This window comes from Drosophila kikkawai, chromosome 3R (genome assembly GCF_030179895.1).
Source record: "Drosophila kikkawai strain 14028-0561.14 chromosome 3R, DkikHiC1v2, whole genome shotgun sequence".
Lineage (NCBI taxonomy): Eukaryota > Metazoa > Arthropoda > Insecta > Diptera > Drosophilidae > Drosophila > Drosophila kikkawai.
The window spans coordinates 9,676,933-9,699,694 of NC_091731.1; the positions used below are offsets into that span (position 1 = coordinate 9,676,933).

Genomic DNA, 22,762 nt, shown 5'->3' on the forward strand with positions numbered 1-22,762 from the left:
TCATTTCAATTTTCCTCAATGAATGAACACTTTTCACGGTTTTCGGTTCGTCGGTTCGCGTTTTCCACAGTCGTGCGTTGTTTTGCTCGTGGAAAAGTTGTAAAGCCCCAGCCAAACACCAATACATAATATATACATAACATTTATTTGCAGTGCATGTGTGCAGAGCACCGCGGGAGAGCCAGAATGCGAGAGAGCTATTAAATAATTTTTAGTGTTTGTGTTTTTAACGTGTACAACAAATAATCTATGCTTTTTGCATAACAAAAACAAAGTAAACGAGAAGTAACGAAAGAAAAACGCTCACACGCACACACATACGGACGGACTACGTCAATAAGCAAAAGAGGTAAGCGCAAATTCTTTTACCCCTGTTGTGTGCTTGCTCGCCAATTGGAAAATTTCTTATTTCACCTCTCACTCCCCTCTCCCTTGCTCGCTCTTACACTTGCTTTTACGTTGTTGGCAAGCAGCGCTTCATTCATTTCCACAAACAGCCACACATACCAGCACACCCCCGCTCTGCTCTCTGACTCTCTCTGTCGCTCTGTCTCCCGTATTGGTAACTAGTGTGACCATATGCATTTGTTGTAGCTGGTCAGGCCACAACGTTTTTTTTTTTGCCTAAGAAATTCTTTTCTGCTTTTGTCAAGCTCTCTCTTTAAAGTTTAAACAAAAAAACTCCAGGAACAATGCTCATCAACATTTGCACATCATATTGTTCATAAATAACACAACAAAAAGGGGCAAAACAATGGCTCATAGAATTTACAAAGGTGTGCGAGCGATTGTGCCAGTGTGTGTGTGCATTCTTTATCATTGATATGTTAAATGTGAAATGTTGAAATTCAAATTAAATGTGCTTTTGTAAACAATGGAGTGCGAAGCGGCTACTGAAATTTTTAAAAAGAGATAAAAGTTACTGGTTTTCAGTGGCTTTCATTAGGGAAACCATCAAGATGGTTGACATGCGAATTGGTTAACAACAAATGAGTTAATAAAGATTCACTGCACGGCGAAAAAGATTTGGTTAGTTGTTATCTGGCCGCTCAACATTAGAACTTAAGTCTCGATTTACTATAATAACTAGTCACCATTCTTTTTTGCTGTAAATGAGCCCAAATGTGTTTTATATTTCAGTGGAAAACAGTAATAAACTAGTTGGATTTACCATTGCCTATATTCAAACACATAAAATATAATTTTATTTTGTTTGCTCAATTGTTTTTTTTTTTTTCGAGTGTATGGGCTGTTACCAACTGAAGCTTACCGCCCACACACTTTCCCCCTCCCCGGCACGCACTCACACATAGGCTTTTGCACTCTGACTGGCTGGTCATCGATGTATTGGTGTAATTAGCAACAAAACTCTCGCTGGCAACTGCATCGCACACGAGATTGGAGTGCTGCGTAGCTTTTGTTATTATTTCAGAGCTCTCTCTCTCTTTCTCTATCTCTCTGTGCCACAAAAACGACCACCCCACCCCACCCTTTCATAGTTCGCCTGTCCAATTTACATTAGAATGTGCGTGAGCGCGCATTTGTTGATAATTATCAGCAAATTACTAGACGCACTTAGTACAGCAACATCAATGTGAAAAGTAATGCATACATACTGTATGTGATTACAGTGGTGACTAAACGTTTAGTATTAGTAAAAAATTAAGATACTAATTAAACCAGACAAATTTAAAGACTCGCAAATCAGCACGCTTGCTATATCCCATACATTTAAAAAAATAAAATTTAAAAATTAAAAGTTTTGCAAAAATACACCGAACTTATCTACTCTGAGAGACTACTGTGACCACTACTATCGTTTGTACAGCACAAAGGCGTGTTCAATTGACATTTACCATGTAGATTTCACTCTTTTTGCAGGCCTCTACAATTGTTTGTTTTTAGTATATATCTTCCTTCTATAATTATATTATTGTCATTCACTCATACGGGTTGGTAATTTTTCAGTATAATTAATCAACGGCAAGAACTCTTTGTTGCTAATTGGCAAACAGTTCTGTGAATTAATCCAAACAGCTGTATAGAAATAAACCCGTTGCTATGTCTACGACTTCGGGCTGTACGAGTATATATATATTGAATACTATATATAATGGCAATCCAACTTTGGTGGCAAAAACTTAGTAATTCAGTCGCACGCACACATACACACTCCTCACGGATAAAAACGCGCACGCCGATTGTTTATTAATTTATTTTATTTGTACAAATTTGGTTTATCGTTAGCGGCAAATGTTTCTTTTTTAATTTTTATTATTAACTTCATTATTCGAGGCATGGCACGTTTTTTTTTCTTTCCTAGTTATTTTTTGTATCGTATTTTATTGCAATATTGGTGTTGTTGGTAGTTGGTGTGCGTGTGTTCGCCTTTTATGGCCAGGACAATGAGCCAATTTTGGTATTGAAGCTAGTTTCTCAATTAGGCCAGTGCACTGGAAGAAGTTTTGGTGACTACGGACGGTGGTATCTAATTTTCAAAGTTAATAAGGAAGTTGTGTCACGTTCCTATGTACATGTGTATGTGTAAATACTAAGATATATGTATGTATTCTTTTGCATCATTTATTTTGAACATCTGCTTAATTTATTTGTCATTAGTCTCCAGCCTCAAGCCTAATTCCACAAAAATCTTACAGGAACCTTGAAGAAATAATCTTCTGCTTTGACTAGAAAAAACTCATTTACAAGATATGTATCTCGAAATTTTTTTTTATATGACAAAAACAACAACCAATGAGAGAACCATTACAAAACTGAATTAAGCCACGACAGCTTCAAACAACAAACAGCCCAAACTTCAATAATAATCCATCAAAAAGTTGAAATAGCCCAAAATCCAAGACAAAACCAGATCATGTTGATCGCCAGACAGAAGGGCAGGCATATACATATGTACATATGTCTGTATGTACGCATGTACATAAATCCGAGAAGCAGTCATGCCCGGATGGAAATATAAACACAAAATAAAAAGAAAAACATTTGTAATGGATGGTCTTTAAGTTCTATCTGTAGCCGGTGTTGCCTCTTAAAGGAAGTCTTTATTCAGGCAAACGGAGACAGCAAAAATTCGTTCGGAGCTATCCGAAATAACACTAGAGAGGGGACCGAAATTCATCGGAGTTCAGCATGAATATATCCGATATAATGAATATGTCAAATTCAATACGTCAAAGATTAATTTTAATGCAACCCAAATTGTTTGGTTGCATAATATTTTAAATAATTTTAAATTATAGATCTATGAATTATTATAAAAAAATAACTTATCAAAGATTATGTTTTTGAACTTTTATATGAAATTAATTTTATTATTCTTTAAAAATGTTGATAGCCTTAGGATATTTATACTGGTATAAGGAGCCATATCGCATATTCATCACTCCCTGAACTTTTATATGAAATTAATTTTATTATTCTTCAAAAATGTTGATAGCCTTAGGATATTTATACTGGTATAAGGAGCCATATCGCATATTCATCACTCCCTTATCCAAAGTTTTAGGATTCCAGAAATTTATCTCCAGCTACTGAATTCTGATTGCAGAGCTTCTGTGGAGCATACTAAAAACATAAATATGTATGTACATATGTTATACATATCTGTTGCACTGGGGGTTTCTTCTGCTCGCTCGTTTTCTTTGGTCTGCAGGCTGCACAGATGACGATCGTCCGCAAAACAGCGGTACATACATATATACTATATATACTATATGCATGTCTGTACATACATATATACAATGAGCATTAGCTGCTAAGAGTGTGGGGCAAAATACGAGGAAAGAACTGAAGAAAAAATGAACGATAAGGCAAGGCAGGCAGAGAAGACGTATAGCGTTGTCAGCCAGACATGGCGTATACGCAGCGTTGTACACGCGGTTATATAGTTGATTCGGTCGCATCTGTGTGAGTGGGTTGTACTACTATGCAAGTGTGTGAGTGTACTACGGTTTAACACCAGTAGCTGTCTGACGGCTTGATATTTTCGTTGTTGTTGTTGTTGTTTGTTTCTTCTCTTTTTATTTGTTTTATGCTGGGTTTTTGTTCGATTTTCATCGTTGTACTTTTTGAAGTTCAAGAATATGAAAGAGAAGCAGAAGAAGGAGGTAGAATTGCGTTAGTGTGTAAATGTGGGAGAGAGTAGGAGAGCCAGAGAGAGAGTGGGGCTTTATAGTCTCGTTTGGCGTCTGTTTCTCACTCAGTCTGCTGCCTCTCTTTCTAGCCCCTTTGGCGGTTTTGTTGTTATAATGTCTTCGTCTTCAGAAATACACACGCACACACAAGTGCGCTTAGGTTGAGTATCTGTGTGTGTGTGTGTGTGTGTGTAGCAACACACATTTATATGTAAGTTGTTGTTGTCCGAACCGGTTTCCATGTTGCGTTGACTGTTTTTGTTGTTGTTGTGTATCTTGTAGTACGTCTTGCAGACTCGCCCCTCAGCATTCTACAAATACAAATACTATAAACATCGAGTTGTAGTACAACTTCTTATGGCATCCAGTTGTGGAGTCTGCAAGCATATTTCTCGCGCGGAGTTTCTTGCCTGTTTACGTCTAGTATGCTGTATATATATATAAATATGTATGTACAACGTGTATAAGTACCTACTACTATAATATTTCTTATGTTGATAACAACTAAAAGTTCCTCACTTGCAAGTAAAAAAAAAAAACCCAGTGATTCATAAAATTAAGTTCGATATATGTACCAGGGCTTCCCGGAAGGATATAATGATTTAATGGATATTGTTTTAATCTTTGTATAATAATTCTTTAAACCTTTTTTATTCAACGTTGAAGTTTTACATAATATAATTTTTTCAGATTTCTTTGTACTTAAAACTTTTAATAATGGATTAAACAAAGTGTACTTTTTTATATTGAGACACTTATCTAAAATATATGATCCTCATATTTACAAGAAGAAATTGAAACCATATGCCTGAATTCTTTTTCTTTTAGTTATAATAACCATATTAAAATTTTATACCAACTGAAATGTTAAACTAATTTAGTTTATTACAATTTTTGGTTCGATTCTGTATGCTGAAAGTAAACTATAATGCATAAATTTTCTTTAAAAATTAAAAATATTTACTTATTTATATATTCGACGACTAAATCGGTGTTAAATTTCCATTTTACTTCCCAACCTTAAATCCACTATTGATTCACCTTAACTCACTCAATCTCGGGCTCCTCAGCCCGACCGTCTGACCTTAATCCGCACCTGTATTCTACTTTTGGTATTTCATCTGCCAACCGGGTAAAGAGAAAAAAAAAATAACCGAGAAAAAAAGGTCCAAAACATGCGTTTGTGCCCCTCCGTGGGCTTTCGGCTGCTGTTGCTGGTGGTTGCCGTCGTCAACGTTTTCGGGATCATTAATTACGTCTGCTGGGTCTCCGTCCCCGCCTGACGGTCCCTCGGACTCTGCCAAAGAACCGGAATGTTCAAGAAGGAAACAAGAAGTTGTCTTTGAAACTCTCCGATTTGTATTTGCTTCGGTTCGCTCGCACCGAATCAAGCTTCGAGCTTCAAACTTCTTTTTCGTTTTCCTCTTTTTTTCTGATCCATCTAACGTTCATGTTTCATATTAGAATTTCATATTGTCTGAGCTGACTGTGATAATAATAGGTTTAAATATGAATGGAGAGGAGTGGCGAAGGGGGGCAGCTTGAACTGGTTTTTATTAACTATAAAAATAATACCTTCCGTTGATATACAGCTCGGATTTGCATTTTCCCTACCTTCCCCTGTTCGTAGGAATCCGTTGGGCTCCACCTCCTTTGAAATCTTGGATGAGTAAGCCGTCGTTTTGACCCCATTAGTGTTTCTGGTATTACTCATCACATAACCCTCTCTTCAGACCCTGACTTATCCGAGAATTATGCTCCCGACAATCGGTTTCTGTGGAAAATAAACTAAAAAAAAAATCGTATGACAATTCCAATTTGAATTCGATGCGATAGCGCTTATCCTGTATTATAAAACAAGTTCCAAATAAGCCGGCAAATGTTTGTTTGTTGGCCCCAACAAAGGCACACATGGGGTAAAACAACATAAATTGTGGTATTTACTACTAAAAATATTCCCGAAACCGGTTCCACAGATCTATGCTGTAATAAAAAACCACAAACAAACCGGAAAAAATTTTTGGTTTTCTGTTTTGTATTTGCACCGCTCTAAATGCTGCTGTCTCGGGGGCTACCGTTCCAGTCTCGGTTTCAGAACCGGCCTATGAAGCTACTGGATCAAGATCAAACCAGATACATATTCTATTTTGTAGCTTTTACTTTTCCGCAAACTAATATACTCCTTAATTTCAATTATTAAATCTAGTTGCAGGTGAAAAATTATGTTTGTGGCACTTGCAAAAAAATGTATACAAAAACTAAAGCTTAAAAATATATATAAAAAGTATTAATAAAATGCAAAATCGTTGACGAGGTAAACATGGCATGGCTATACTTATCAACCCATACACACTTACGAATCCAGCCATAATCGAAATGAAGAGGTGAAAAGAAGCAGAGAAAAGCAAAAAGGAAACAGACACACACACATACACTCGCACAACGCTGATAAGTCAATATGTAATTTAAATTTTTGTATTTTAATAATGATAAGCCGGCAAAGTCCCAAACGTGTAGACATACATACATGCATTGAATTATATACAAACATACGTATATACACGTGTATAGGGCATTTTATTGATTCCCATCAGTCAGCCAGTCAGTTTGTCAGTTGGTCAAACAGTCGCCTTGCCAACTGGAATCGCTATCAGTTCTGTCCGGCATTAATACTTTTATATTGGTACCGACTTTCGAGCATGGTTGTGGCTACGAAAGTGTATATATCGCACCGAGAGCAGTTGCAGATGTTAGGATTCAGATACAATTGCGAGCGCACGGATACACGTAATATTTCCATGTCATTTTATTTATATTATTTCATTTTGTTGAACACGTATCCACAGTTTTCCTCCGAATTTGTTTATTTTCTCTCTCACTCTCCACTAATATCTAAAAGTAATGCATCATAGATAGGTTAGACACATACGTAGATACATACATGTGTATAGACATTTCAGATAGACGGGCATTCTCCTCCAACTAAGCAAACAACAAAACAGGCAAGCGATGAATTCATTCTTAATGAAAAACACACACATGTGCATCTGCGGCTGCTTGTCGGTGTATTTGTTAACAACAAAAGCAAAGAGCGAAAATAAAACAAATTTTTATCTGCTTTTGTGGCGAAATGAATGAAAAGACAATTTCGCTATAAAATTTATTACTTTCTGGGTGTTTTGTGTAGTTTCTACTTGAATACATTTTAAAGTGTGCCTCGGTTTGTTGGCATCTGATGATGGAAATGATCAAACAGCTGTAGCAACAGCAATAATAAATTATACTTTGGCAACTTTATTTCCCTATTTTATATGAATGAATGGGGGAATGTTAATAGTATGTAAACAAATGAAATAAATACAATATGATTTTGAAAAAACCATTATTGTTTTTGAAATACTAAACATGATCAGCAATAATTGCTTTATTTTATAAGCAAGGTTTCTCAGTACTTGGCACTCTCTCCCCACTGCCTTTTTCACTTGATTTCATTCGTAGTATTTCTGGTGATATTCCGACTAAATCTGGTTTCAATATATTCATCATCGGAATGTTCGCCGGAAAAAAATAAAAATAAATATCCAAAACTCAGATATGATGTTTCTCTCTAGACTCCACAGTTGCCAACCCGCGTGTTCTTGATTTTTGTTTAATTTTTATTGTTCCAGCGATCATCATCAGCTATGCGTTTTTTTCTGCACGTTAAAAGTTAATACTTTTAAGCCGTTTCCTTGACAGACGTGTGCGTGCTGCCCCCTCAAAAAGAGTCGTCGAAAAAAACAACCTTTTGCGTACACTCTTTGCGTTCACGTTTCTAGACTGCGTGAAGTTTGGGGGGCCTAGATAATCTATATAGTTATTACTCACGGCACGTCACAAAAAATATAAATAAAATACCAAAAAAGGAACACAGAGAAAAGCTCACTCGAATGCGAAACAAAGCGAAACGAAAACTAAACTTGGAATTAAGATATGCTAAAAAGTCAAAAGAAACTCTTGCTTGATGATAACTGATAGCGGTGGGGACTGGGCGGGGGCGATGGGAGTTACAGCTGCTTGTATAATATATCTATATCTATATATATGTATATATTATTCTGTTTGACTCGTAAACTTGTTGACAGCAACTTTTTATGTCAGTGTTTGTAGTTCTTTTTTGGGTGCTATTTGCTGCTTGCGAATCGGCTGATATTCTATCTTTATGTGTATAGGTGTATATACACACACCTGTGTGGGCTGAGGGGTAGCAAACTGGAGGGGCTTGGTGTAGGGGGTTGTAATTTGTATTCAGCGTTTTACTCATTTTTTTTTCGCCGTTGCTGATATGACATTATAACCATTATATTGTGCCGACTCTTTACCCATATCACATACTATTAAAAGCAAACTTATAAATACACACAAGCACATACGAGTACAGTGCGTTTCATAAGTGTTCTATAAAAAAGCGTTGGCGGTAGGTTGAATTATTTCAAACAAACCTTTTTAATGGCTAATTTTATATCGGTTTCTTATATTAAAAGGTGATCAGCAATCAGATATATTAGGCACAGTCTTATACTAGTTTAGATATATGTATATATGGTATGGTTTTACGATTTAATAACTATTTGGATGTGACTTATTTCTTAGTTCAATTCGAAATGTTTAGGGATATCTGTTTTAACTATGATCTTAACTGCTTGAATGTGATCTTACCCAAATTTTACCTTGACTGATTTAAAATTTTGTTAGGCACTGTTCCGCTATATAGTCTCGGGGTCTCTGATTAATCTTAACTCGTCTGGCGGTCGGTTGCTGCGACGCTCCGATCGTTCATTCGCTGGTTGATTGGTTGCTCTGTCTGTCAGCTAGACAGTATGCCAGGCGGTCAGTCAGTCAGTCAGTCAGTCAGTCCGTCCAGTCAGTGCGGCAGTTAGTCAGTTTGTACGCAGTCATGTCATTCATTTGCCATTTCAAGTGCTATACACACTCATGATTGTGTTATACGAACTGGGAATATCTATATAAGAGCGCTCAGTGTAGTTTTGTGTGCACTGGATGCCGGCTGTTTGTCTGCGACTGTCTATGTGAACATTTATTTGTACGAGTGTATTCGGTAATAAGCTTAAAAGTGTAGCTATTGCTGGCGGAGCGTTTGCTATTCATTAATGAGTTGTTTAGCTGTCAACTGTCGGTTGTCATGCTCAATCCATTTTGTGTATACCGATTGTATGGATATCTGGTACGGATACATGTGCACTATAATGGATATCATTATTAATTTACATTATACAAATGACTTATAACATTATTGAAGCTATTAGACCAAGAGCAGTTGAATCTGAATAATTTTAAAAGATACCTTAAAATTTTGCTTACTTACTCATTATCCATTATACATTTGTTTAGGCTTGTGGCCGCCTGCTGATTTCAATTAATCTTATAATCGTAATCACAAGTGGGAGCAGGTGTGTGATATATGTAGGGTCGATTTCTCCCAGGCTGGGGGTTATAAAATTATCGTTCCACACACTCGCAAGAACTTCATCAGTCAAGTGGCCAATAAATTAAGCAATAAATTGTTCAATATCAAGACAAAATCATGTAAACTTAAACTCCCAACAATTTAGAATGATGAGAGGAAGAATAATAACGCTTACATAATTTAGGTATATCATTTTATTTAAGTTTCCCTCATCAGGTTTTTAAACTTTTACTATTAATTCAATATCAAACTGAGCTAGGTTGTGGTACTTTTGGTTTTTCTTATAAAATTGTGGATCCCCATTAGGTTGATTAATATTTATTATTAGAGAGTACTCCTAAATGTGTTTAAAGATTTTTTTTAGATTAATGTTCCCCTTGTGGCACTGTGATTCCCTTTAGGTTGAACTCAGTCCCTCGATACATACAGACGTCTCTGGGCTACCTGTTAAACTGAAAGGTAAATAATCCACATGAGGCACACTTTTGAGTAAACTACCAAATTACACACGACCCCTCATCGCCCCGCCACTCAAAAAGCAAATAAACTGAGTGCTCTCTCCCCTCACTTAATTCGATTTTAGTGGTATTTGTGGTTCGTGCTGCCAGTGTACAGTAGCAGGTTGTCATTACATTTTAGGTCGGTACTTATCAATATCGTTCTTTTTGGAGCTTTATATTGGATCTTAAATCGGAGGTTGTACCATAGAGCATTCTCAAATAGAAAATTATATTTAAATTTCATAAATTAAGATTTTATTTTAAAGCTTCTGATCCATATTGAACAAATAATCCGATTATCTCAAATAAGAGCGAGATTATGTAATATAAATTGTTTATTTCCAATATCTTATAGGGTATTTCGTAGTCGTACCCCGATAACTCATCTTAACACTCACCTGTTTATGTAATGCCCACGAAATTCACTTAAGTAAAAGCGTCAGTAAATACTAAAACAAAAAGCCAGAAGGAAAGGCGAACAAAAAAGCAAAAAAAAATGTGGAATGAAGAACAAGTGTAGCATTTGTTAGATACTTTTCTTTACATTTCTTTCCACTTCTTTTCGAGCGCTTGAAAATAATATTTCTTCTTTTGTTTCTTTTTTTACTTAGGTATTATTCAAGCTTTAATGGCCAACAGAGATACAGATACAGTGGCCATATGCGTGTGAGTGTGCCCGTGCCCGTGCCCGTCCGCCTGTATTTGTATCTCAAAGTTTGTTGTGTATCTATAGTAAACAAATGCGCGTAAAAGAAAAACATGCACGTAAGAACGGCGGGCCAGCGAAAAATTGGCCCGAAAGAATGGACTCTGGTAGTGAAAAGAACGCGAACATAATGGAACCGATGGCACAAAGGGGCAGCGGAGAAGGACCTGGCAGAGACATCGTTAGCGTTGTTGGCCGATCCACTCCCATCCCAAACCCGTCCATCCAATCCAAAACAAACTGAAACGAACCCCGCTGTCAGCTGTACATGCTCCATGTGGCTGTGCGGGATATCCGGGAAGGTGGGGGTGGTGTGGTGTATATTATAAGGACTATTCCCCCACACACGAACGTTTGCGTAAAAATTCTTTTGGTCTCGCGCGTAAATAGTAAAAAAGAAAATCGAGAATGAGTGTTGAGGGAATATATTTTGTTCTCTTCATCGCAAAATACAGCTGTGGTCAAAAATTTAACACTTGTGATAAAGAGAACATTTAAACCAGAATGAGATTTTAGACAGAGCCAACCCGAAGCTTATATTAATTTTGAATTTTTTCCTTAAGACCATAAACTTAATCACAATCAGCAAAATAAAATACAGATTTTAAATTTCGTGGCATGACTATACCTATATGTATCTGTACATATGTACATATGTATATGTTGCTAGGCATCTCCAAGAAGGAGACGAGGGTTACCACGTCTGGATTTTATATTTATTGATGTGCAATTTTGTATGAATCTCGCTGTTGGTTTTCTTTTATTCATATTGTGATTTTCTCTCACTAAATTCATTTGTTTGTGGCACAAGGTACAATAAGTTCTCCAAACCGATTGCAGATGGATATTTTCTGCATTCATTGTTTTGTTTACTTATTATTTTATTGAACATCAACAGGACTAATAGTGGGCGGGGCTATTTTTTGTTCGAAAGTGAAGGGTTTACTTAGTTGAAGCTTATCAATAATAAGTTCACTGCATTCCAGAAAATATTATGAAAGTGCATTCATGGTATTGCTTATGCGATATCCAATAAGTCAACATTTGACCTGATATGAATTCATTGCATATTTCCTTGTGAACTTATTAATAAACATTTCTTATCGTAAAGGAATTTTTTATGTTCCATTTCATACCATTCTTTGTTATATATTTAAAAAGAATTGCGATTCGATTTCGCAGCATTTTTTCTCGATTCAAACCATTGGTGGGTTAGGATATCGCTCCCAGTGTGAGTTCTTATCTGAATCCGCCCTCCCCAGGGAGCCTTCTCCATCAGGAACTTAAGGGCACCCAGAGAAAACGGGTGCCTGCTGGCTGACTGAAATATCAATTGGATCAGTTCAATTATGCGACATCGCCCGATAAACAACCCAGAAAAGAAATAACTATATAAATAATGTTTATATGTATATTCGAGCAGTGTACACAGCACAGAGGACGAGTAGTACGTGTGCACATTGCCAATCTATAAGTAGAAGATGAATATATAACGCCCAACATACAACACGTTTTGTTCATTTTTAATTAATGAAACTTATTTCGAGCTGCCGACCGACGAGACACAGACAAAACTAAGGCATCAAAATCGTCCAAAACAAAATAAAGCACAAAAAAATCAGAAAAAAAACAAGCAATGCGATGGTTCAACTCTTCGATTGTAAAATACCCTACCGCAGACTTTTCCGATTGATAACTCTTTCTGATGATGATGTAGTTGCTTCCGAGAAAGCGTTAATATATTCTCAGCTCTGGAAATTCTTACCAGTTAACTCACATAAGGTTGTGAGTATTACACAATGTTTAAGTTAATTCTTACATTTTGTGTTGTAATTTATAAAGTCAAGTTTACCAAGTTCCTGATAGAATTGAAATGCCTTTAAATACCCTTTGTCTGTACTCACATTAGGACGAGTTGGTCTGTGTTTTGTCTGTCGTCTATTTCTATAGCCTCCACATATGTACATATCTACATATACTTTTATTTTTCCGCATAAGCACGCACACACACCGAATCGGGCATATCGGCTGATGGTCTCCTATACCTATGCCAACAATCAACCGTATTTTATCTGTGCTCCAGTAAGGGAGAGCGAAAATCAATTTTGTGGGCTTCCATTCCAACACCAAATCTAATAATCAGGCATAGGCCTCGATAAGGCCCGAACAGGCGAGTAACAAATGGGCGGAAAAATAAAAATATTTAGCTACTCGGGCCCGGCCAAAAGGCGTACAATTTTTTCATTCATGCGCTAATCGTTCGTTTCTTATAAAGCTTTGACTGTGTGCTTGTATCTACACACCCGAACGTAGTACGGGTTTATATGGCCGATAAAAATATATATTTACACACTTTGGTACGCTCCACACGCGTCAATGCGGCGGCCACCTTCCCGCTGTCCCCCAAAATCTCGCAACCCAACCCAAACACACCACCCATGCACCTGCCAGCCCGAAGCTCTCAAAAGGAAACATATAAATACACTTGTATACGAATTTCATACGGTTTAAACACATTTTAATGCTGCGTAAATAAAGCAAACAATCTGAACCATCCACGTGCTTTCTTTCAGCGCCCCAAAATCGACCGCCCGCCCGCCCCACTCCTCTGAAACTATATTTACGGTGAAAACGAATATTTTCATTATAGATCTATGTGTATGCATATACATATATTATGGGGATTATTTTTGCGAATATTTGGCCGTGCCGGAAAAAAGTGCGGTTCTCGATGAGTACACATTTTGTTGGGTGCTTTTTACGTGATTAAATTAGTGTTATGGTGGGTTAAGAAAGAGTCCTATCGATCAAAACGTTTGCCAAAAACCCATTTGACGTAAATGCAACAGGGGAGTGTATGAATATGTACATTTCTAAATTGTCATGGCATACGCAGCTATAAATCTATGTTTAGTCTGTCGTTATGAATATATTAAATACTACAAATTGGCTATAACTTGGTTATTTTTGTTTGAATAACCATTAAAAATTTACGATCATCTGCCCATACCTTTGATGTCAACTTGACCAAAATGTATATAATATTATGTACAAATTAAATGAAAGCAAATATAATAACGAGGAATATCGACTAGCTTTTATTTTTGAAATTCCGATAATCATTTCATGGCTTTTTTTTCTTTTTACCACTAAAATATATGTACATACATAGTAAATATTTAAAGCCCATTATCCCCTCACCAATTTTGTGTGTATTTTGTTTACTTTCAATTTGCGTAGCGATTTTCGACTTTAATTTGCAGAGGTAATTCTCACTCAGGCGACAAGCATACAGGCTGGTTGGGGGGGCAGGGGGGGGGGGGGGCAAAAAACGCCGAAAATTTGCACACATCATAAACGATAGTTGGCGGCTCTCGAAAGTTATTAATTCGCTGGCGCCACTCAATCAGCCACCAATGGCAAGAACAACACCAAAGGCGTCGCGGTGTCGCCATCAGTCAAAGTTCTTGTTTGATTTACATGTTTATCTTTATCGGCTTCATGTCTACGACTGTGTGTGTCTGTGTGTGCTGTGTGTTGTGGAATAAATTATACAACAAATATTCCAACGTTCATGCAATCTCTCTCTGTTTAGCTGAACTTGGCTGTTGGTTCCCAATGCCGCCTTTTTGGCCAAATTAAGTTGTGTTAAGTTTCGCACATAAACGATATGAGCAACAGCTGCTTTATATGCAAACTCAAAGCGAGAAACAAAATATTGACCAAATACAAAACTCTCTCGCCCTGTAATTAAAAGCCACAAAAGTCAAAAAATGTTATTATGTGAATTTCTTGGAAATCCAGCCATCCGCAAACTGTGTATACACAACCATATCAATAAAAGGCGACCTTTAAAAGTATTTTTTATATATGTATATGTATTTATCATTCCCCATAACTGGCGCCGCCTGAGTTTGTCCCCAAGTGGAAGGGGGAGAAGAGCGATATTATTAGTCTTACGCAGGGTCTGTTTGTCCATAGATTACCTAGAACCACAGCTGCATATTTATAAATTAAGTAAACAACATTCTTTCTAAATATCCAAATGATTAATCTACTATTTTTTGTTTATTTTTCAGGTAATGTTCGATTGCGCTTAAATTGGAGTAAACTGGAGTTTCTTTTGATAAAATCTAAGGGTAAATGGAATAGAGATTAACAAGTGTTCAATGTATATTCTTATTGATAAGCTGCATGTTTTTAAACTCCAAAAATGCATTTTAACTTCTCATGCATTTGAGCCAAGAGTTTATTATTTTTGCAAACAAATATATATTTTTGTTTGTTTGTTTATAGATTATATTTGTTTAGATTCTACAATCTGGACCCTAAGTTCATCTATATGATGTACAGGTTGTAAGCAGCGAATGCATACAATTTCCATGTAGTAGTAGCTACTGATATGATATGGTTGACTCTCGGTGATCTTCGACCATTACACGGGCACGTTTCTTATATGCACAACCTTGATTTTCCAAGCGCATTTTTTGTCGCCTTTTTTAAGGTCTTGTCATCATTTTTCATTTTTTCACATGCATTAACAAAATGCATTTGTGTGGCATTTTATTTTGTTTCTTTCTTCTCTTTATAGTGTGTATATTATTATTATTTTTTTTTTTTTTATTTTGCTACCCAACCTAATCAGTTACAAAAGCAAGCAGCAGCGACGTGCCTGGGTTTGTCGTGATTGCACTTTTAATTTACTACGGTCGTAGTAGTAGTAAGAAGCGTTTGCCCCCGATGCAATATACTCGCATAAGCATATACTCACTCGTACCATATTGCACACACAGAAATCCGTGCATATATGTATGGAAATACAAACCGGCCGGCCCACGCATGCACATGGGTCGGTCGGTTGCCAAGTCGAGCCCGGGCCCAAGTCCGAGTCCGATCCTACTACGGCCTACACAGAAAGCGCTTGTTCTCTACTTTGACACGATTCCCGGCAACCCTTGCCTGCGTGGGCTGATTGAGGAATGGAGGGGAGTGGCAGTGGGGTTGGGCTAAGATTCAATGAAATTAATTAATGATTTACCCAAAAGCGTGGGTCGTTTTTTTCTTCTCGTTGGTTATTGTTATTATTACTGTTTAAACAGTGAAATCTCTGTTACGTCCACTTTCAGAAGTATGTTAACATATAACATATTATTTAATAAATATGTTTGAATATTTATATATTTTATGTTTTAATCGCTGACTTACGAGTCTAGGCTTTGGGAACATCTTAGTAAATAATAATATAATTTTTCCTCACTTAATCTTAACCATCTTTTATAGGTCCGTAAGTAATGTGTAGTGTAGTTTCTGTTTGGTTTCGAGATTTATTGGTGCCTACTAGCAGAAGTTTTTTGAGTAGGCGTATTTTTTGGGCTCAAGTTTATTATTGTTTTCACTTATCGTCTTGCAAAAAGGTTCTTAAAAGCTTTGATTGTAAAATACAACTAATTTAACATGTCAAAACGATTAGGAAAGATCCGGCACGATTATAAAATTGATTATGAAACGTTAAAGATTATTTGTGATTTCATTTTGAAACGCCTTATCGTTTTGTAAACAAAAGTATATGTATTACTTTACTGAAGGGTATACACAAAAGAATGCTGAGACTTTGTTAAAATGCAACTCGAAGTATTTTCCAAGGTAATACATCCTTAGTTTATTCCATTTGAATGAATTTCATTAAATAGGAAAAGTATTTCTCAGAAATCAATAAATCCTACGATTCAATGGTTTATTTAGTTTTCTTACCCCCATTTTTTATGGAACAACCCACTCTAATATAATCAGATTTCTCTCAAAAAGCCCTTTACCAATCTCAAATTAATTTTATTATCTTGATGCCGACCCACACGCCTAAATCGATTTCCAATCACCTGAGTTTCCACTAATTGTGAAATCCAAAATAAAACAAAGGAAACTGGCCAACACCGAGACGAAGAGATTTCTTAGATATTGACCAAACTTGTGAGGCGGCCAGAGGCGCGGGGCCTTCGAAATCGCCGCCTCGAGCGGAAAGTTGGGCTACGCACCTGATCGACTGACTCAGCCACCTGCCGAACAAGTTGGCAGCAGTTTATGAAAATCAAAGCGTGTCATGAGTCAAGTCGCAATCCGGAAAGCGAACATAATGTCAGGAGTATTACATGCACAAAAAGAAAACTATACTATGAAAAGCTGTTGTGTGATAAATAATACTATAGCTTTCTTACTTTTATTACCTGAGGGCTAGGACTGAGCAACCTACGACCTTTTCATCTGATGTGTCTCTGAAAGTATCCTTTTTGCTTGCACAAATAGAACCTGAAGAGGGAAGAGTCGAAAAAAAAAACCTCAAAAATGTTAGAGCTTGGAATGGGTCAAGGCATAGGTTTTCATATTTGTTTAGGTCTTTTTGGTCAATCAACCAAAGAGGAGGGAAAATGAACTTGCCATGTTTAAATAAATAATTTTCAAGGTATATTTTTAGGGCAACCCTCGGGCATTCGGTGTTCACAAAAGAGCAGTAAGCCAATTACCACATTGGTAGGGGGATCGTCCCAACTGTGTTGGACGCTGTGGCCATTTTGGGATTTCAAATTGAATGGAAGTTGAGGTTGAAGTCCGAACCGTAATGGTCGTTTAAGCAACGTTTAAATTGATCGATTTTAAATAAACAGTAGTATTGTATCACATGATGTATCAAGCACTGCATTCATTCCGAACAATTCTATTGCGTCCTTGGAAGTATATAATTTCAGTTATATTAGTTTGTGAATTCCATACTTTGCAGCTTTCAACTGTTTGCCGGCTACAATGATGAACATAATCATGGTGCACGTTTATTGTTCAGCTTATTCATTATATTCCCGGCGACTCTACTTTCCATGCCCCGTGCTCCGATCTGAAATTTGAGATAAGCCACAAGCAATTAGTGGCTGTATAAACAGACAGCAGCATCGTCGTCCACATTGTGGTCAAGTAAATAGAGTGACAAGCCCGCGACTACAACTACAAGCCGTCCGAATGCCTTCAATTTTGGTTTATTTATTTATACTCGTGTACATATTTCCTTGTCGTGCCTGTGCGAAGGGTCTAACTGGGGTCTTACCTTGCCACCAGCCAGCCAGCCAGCCCCTCTTCGGAGTAGAGATAACATGGAATGGAAATTTAACCGGGAGTGGGACTGGGATTGGGTTTGGGCTTCGGATTAGAAACGAAAAAGGGCCAGACACGATGCGACACTCACGCATTTCGCTAAGTGGTGTCAAATATTTACATGATATTATATTTCGATTTTCTATTTACCTTTACACAAGCTCACTTTTGACATTCAATTGTGCAGAACAGAACGTGTTTTTAGTGCCCTCGTATCGTTTAGTACATTATTGTAAATTATGCAACAAATGTATAAGATTATCCAAATTCAATACGACACAAAAATATTAATAAACATGGAGCATGGAAATAAAATTTAAACGGCTAAACTGTAAAGTCAACATAAGAAATAGAACTAACAAAAGATAATGTAACAATAACTATAACAATAATTTTTAAAACTACTTTTCCAATATAAAAATGGAGAAATCATATCATTTATATTACACTTGTGGCTCTTTTAAGTGGCATCTGCTTTGCTGACCCAAACAAGAGTTGACTTATCCTGGATCTCTGCTTTGAAGAGTTCCACTTTCAGCGAAGGACACTTGTTTTTCCCTCGCTGGCGGTCCATTATTTATATACCGAACTCAGCGTATTTATAGTTAATTAAGGTGTTTTAGGTGGCGCCTGTTGAAGCCAATTACTTTGAGCCAAGCTTGGCCAGCTTAGCTGCTGCCGTTGACCAGCACTCATCCGATGCCATCGCCATCCTTCAACACACGATTCAGCCAGCTACTGGCCCCGGGGTGAAAAGGTGAGGCACATGGCGCAAAGGGAATTGGTTGGGGAAAAGGCTAGGAAAAGCCACTTAGCCAGCAGCAGCTGACGCACATAAAACTCTCGCACGCAGTGGCAAAGTGGGCGGCGGGCATCCTTGAGATTGCCCATGCTCATAGCCGTGCCAGCACACGTTCCTAACTGGGAAATCTTTCCTCGGCCAGTAGGCAAATGAATTTTCCTTTTTCCAGATTTGCTTTCCACGTTTTTCAGTCGGTTTGAGTAAATCAATTTGAGGCAGGCCCCGTGTTATGTTGAGAAACGACTACAAAAGTGTTGTTCACAGTTCATTCCTCCCCCATCCAATAAGAATGATGGGGATGAAGTCCTGGCCTGCCTTTGACACTTTTAGCCATAATAGTTTGCTCTGAGAGTCGGTCCCCTAATCATTTCTCCTTGCATCCGCCGTCGCCTTGCCTTCTTCTGCTTTTAGTTAGGCAAAGAAAAACAGAATTCTAAAGATTTCCTCCCCTATGTTATTTTTCTTCCCTTGATGGTTTTTGATATACATTTGCGGAGGCGGGCTCTCTCTATGCACTTGTTGGGAAAAAAGGGTTAATAACAGAGGGTGGGCGACTGTCAAAGAATTTTTAAAAATAGGGACAGATTCTAGAGGAAGAAGAATGTCCATTCAACTGCTTAAAAATATTAAAATAAAAGGAATACCAGAAAATAAAGACCATAAATCGAAGACTTATTAAAATACTATAGATCTGTGTTCAACATGGAATAAAAAAATCTATTACGTCTAATCCAAAGCCAATAAGCTTCCCAATTTTCCCCACTCAATGGCCAAGTTGGTTTGCCAACAGTTTTACCAACAAACTTTTATCACTTTACTGAACTCGCCACAACTTCTCTGGCCCAGAGACAGAGTTATCGGGACAAACTTTTGCTTTAGCCTCATTAGCGTTGTTAGTTGGCCCAAAGTTCATAAAAAAAAAGGTTGAACGCAGGCGTATGCGTTACCTTGTTTTGCACGACTTTGGTTTAAAAATGTTTTCTTATTGATTATCCATTATATTATTATTGAGTGTAAGCGAATATCTTTTAGTTGAAAGGGATTTGATGGACAACCAATCCAATTATAGAATGTTTTCATGAAGTTCTCTTATCGTTTCGGACTAAAGGGTTTTGCTGATATAACGCCAAACTAAAGCATTCCAAAGCTATCTTAGTTTCTATGAATCACAGACGAAAAAAAGTATTATTTTTCTTGCTAAAGAGCTGGTCCAGATCTAATTATAAAGTCTTGTTTGTGTTCTTATTTTACTTACTTAAACTTAAATAACGCCAGGCCAAGATTCCAACTGGGTGCAGACATATATATGTACATCTATACAGTCATATTCCAAATATATTTGCAATCTCACGCATTTATAACAATGAAATCACAATACTGAAAGGCACTCAAACAGCACCAGAATTTGCATTTAGAGCTCAATCAAATGCATTTTTCATAGGACAAAAAGAAAACACACACACACACACTGTGCCTATGTATATATTTGAATTTTTTATGCATTTTATCAATGTATTCCCACTGTTTTCTGCTTTCATAAATATTTGATACTGAAAATTGCATAAGAGTAGCAAAAATGCAGCTCTTAAATGAACAAAAAATCAGAACGACATACACACTGGGTCGCCATCTTGATTGACGTTTCGACAAAACATTTCCACAATTGGAGGCGTGAGACTGTGTGGAAATCAAGAATTATTAAGCACACTTCTGCCACCATCGTAGTATAATAGACATCGATTTCGAATTACGGCTATTATTATTAAAGGTTTTCCGAGCTACCACGGGATACCTGGGAACGTTCTCAACTGATGTTGCTCGCCGGCCTTATTGTGGTTACGCTCTCATTTGAATTTTAAATTCAATTTGTAATCAAGTCATTAAGTTGGGTGTGTTTGAGAATGGGTTTTGTATCAGTCAGAATGCTTATCGAAGGTGTTTCTTGCAAGTGTCGGTAATTAATTCGATTACGATTACGATATGTACCATTTATTTGAATACTTGTTTGTGTAAAGTAGGTCATCGGTTATTCTTACATAAAACCGATTCATAAATACAGATGTGAGTATTGCCTATATCTCATTCTTTTATTTCGATTACACTCTTTGCGACTCATCTGACGTTTATCCATAGGTGATTTACTAGTAAAAAGGCTAATGCCATGCATTTGGATTGATTTATTGGTACGTGTATGCCTTATAAAGTAAATCTTTTAAAGAATTTCGCTGTGGGTTTAGGTTTTCAAATATTCTTTAAGTGATTCCTAATAAAGCTTAAATGGCAAAAATCGGCAAGCAACAATGTTGAAAGCAACATGATTGTGTGCGTCGTCCTAAGCCAAGTATATTTTTTCTTGCCCCTCTCGGCCAAAACACAAATAAACAAAAAGTTGGAAAAACAAATTCGGTTTGAGGCAGGCGTTGACTTAGGCACAGTTCCAATTTCTTTGTGGGCAACCGAGAGCTATTGACACGAACAAGAGAGATGCCGACGCCCGTAGCTTTTTCACAATTTTTCCCCTATTTCGTATTTTTGTTCCATCCGCAATCCATCCTTAAACAGTAGTCGGGCATAAAGCGCAGAGCTTTGGCTGTTTATTCTTTTGAACACTCTTTTTTTATTTTGTTTATTTTCATACTTTTTTTTTTTTCTGCTTAACTCTTTGCTCATGCGCCTCATCGCCCCTACTCCTGAGGCTCTACTTATCACCATCACATGCAGAAAAATTTAGGTTTTTACTAAGAATTTCTTAAAAACTTAATTTATTTTAATAACTATTCTTACTAGGGAAGGTTTTATTACACTTTATTATACCTATATATTATTATTTTATTTTTTTAAAGTTTATTGAGCCTTCTTGAAATGAAAATGACCAATTTATATGCTATTTTCTCACTGTGCATTATCCTCTTCGGCAGCGTCAGCTATGTCGGCATATTGCATTGAAATTTGCAACACATTCCACTTTGTTGGCTCTTTGGCTACCGTTTGACGTTTGAGTTGAGATGGGGCTGAGGATAAAGGCTGTTGGAGGGGGCAGACAAGGAGAAAGAAGTCCGCAAAAATCCAAAATGATTTAATGCAAATTTTATGCGCCATACTTTTACTCCACAGGCTGTGCTCCTCGCTGTCTGCCTTCCGCCGCGTCATATATAATCATGATCGCGATCATGATCATCAACGGTTGTCATTGTTTGTCAACCCAAAACTATGGGAACATTATAATACGTTTTGCAATGAGGTTTCGAATTCCCCCCATTTGCTGATTATTTATATGTACCTCTCTTCTGTAATTGTCTGTTTTCATTGAAAATATTTTGGTTTGAAACTATGTTGAGAGGTTAGTTTGACTTTAATTAGATAAAAAGATTGTTAAGCTTAGGGATAAGTCTTAATTTTTTTAACTTAAAAAAATTTGTATAAATCTTTAAAACATATGTACATATGCACATACCTTAGTACCCTTTTAAATTCTTAATGCAACTTATCTTATATAGGAAATGAGTTTTTTCAAGAAGGTAACCACTTACATGCCACCACAGTTCATGAGCCAATATACTTTACTTGATGATAAGTTCACTGATCTTTCACACACACAGCCAACTAGCAGGTTTTCATATGAAGTGCAATGTATTTTAAGTACTAAATTGTTTCTTAACTGCAATTAGCTGGAAACATCAGACGACACAACGACCAACAGCAACAGCAACATCAATAGCAGCAGCAGCAACTACAACTACAACTGCAGTGCTGTTGATGATGATGGCCAGGAAGAATTCTTGGGCTGAGTTCTCTGGCGCTAGACTCAGCAACAATTTTAATTAGTCTGCGAGCCTACGGAAAACTTTACGCTACATTGGCAAATTAATCGAAGAGCATTAAAGCCAATTAAAAGACGGCTTCTTAATGAGCAGGGAAATCGCTTGCCTAGTGAATGGGGGGGTTGCAGGTTCCTTTATTGCTGCTAACAATTAAGAAACTGAGATGCTGAACTCC

General features: G+C 37.0%; 1 protein-coding gene across 3 annotated transcripts in view; it reads left to right on the top strand.

Moving 5' to 3' along the window:
• The window catches only part of cic (Putative transcription factor capicua), a 44,310-nt gene that overhangs the window by 930 nt on the left and 20,618 nt on the right, over window positions 1-22,762 (top strand). For 2 of the 3 annotated variants that reach the window (XM_017176690.3, XM_017176691.3), the window contains exon 2: window positions 154-349. The gene's annotated coding sequence lies outside the window, so the exon portion shown is untranslated. Of the gene's footprint in view, window positions 1-153; window positions 350-14,906; window positions 14,967-22,762 lie in introns of all 3 variants that reach the window. The other variant, XM_070287545.1, reaches the window with a different exon arrangement.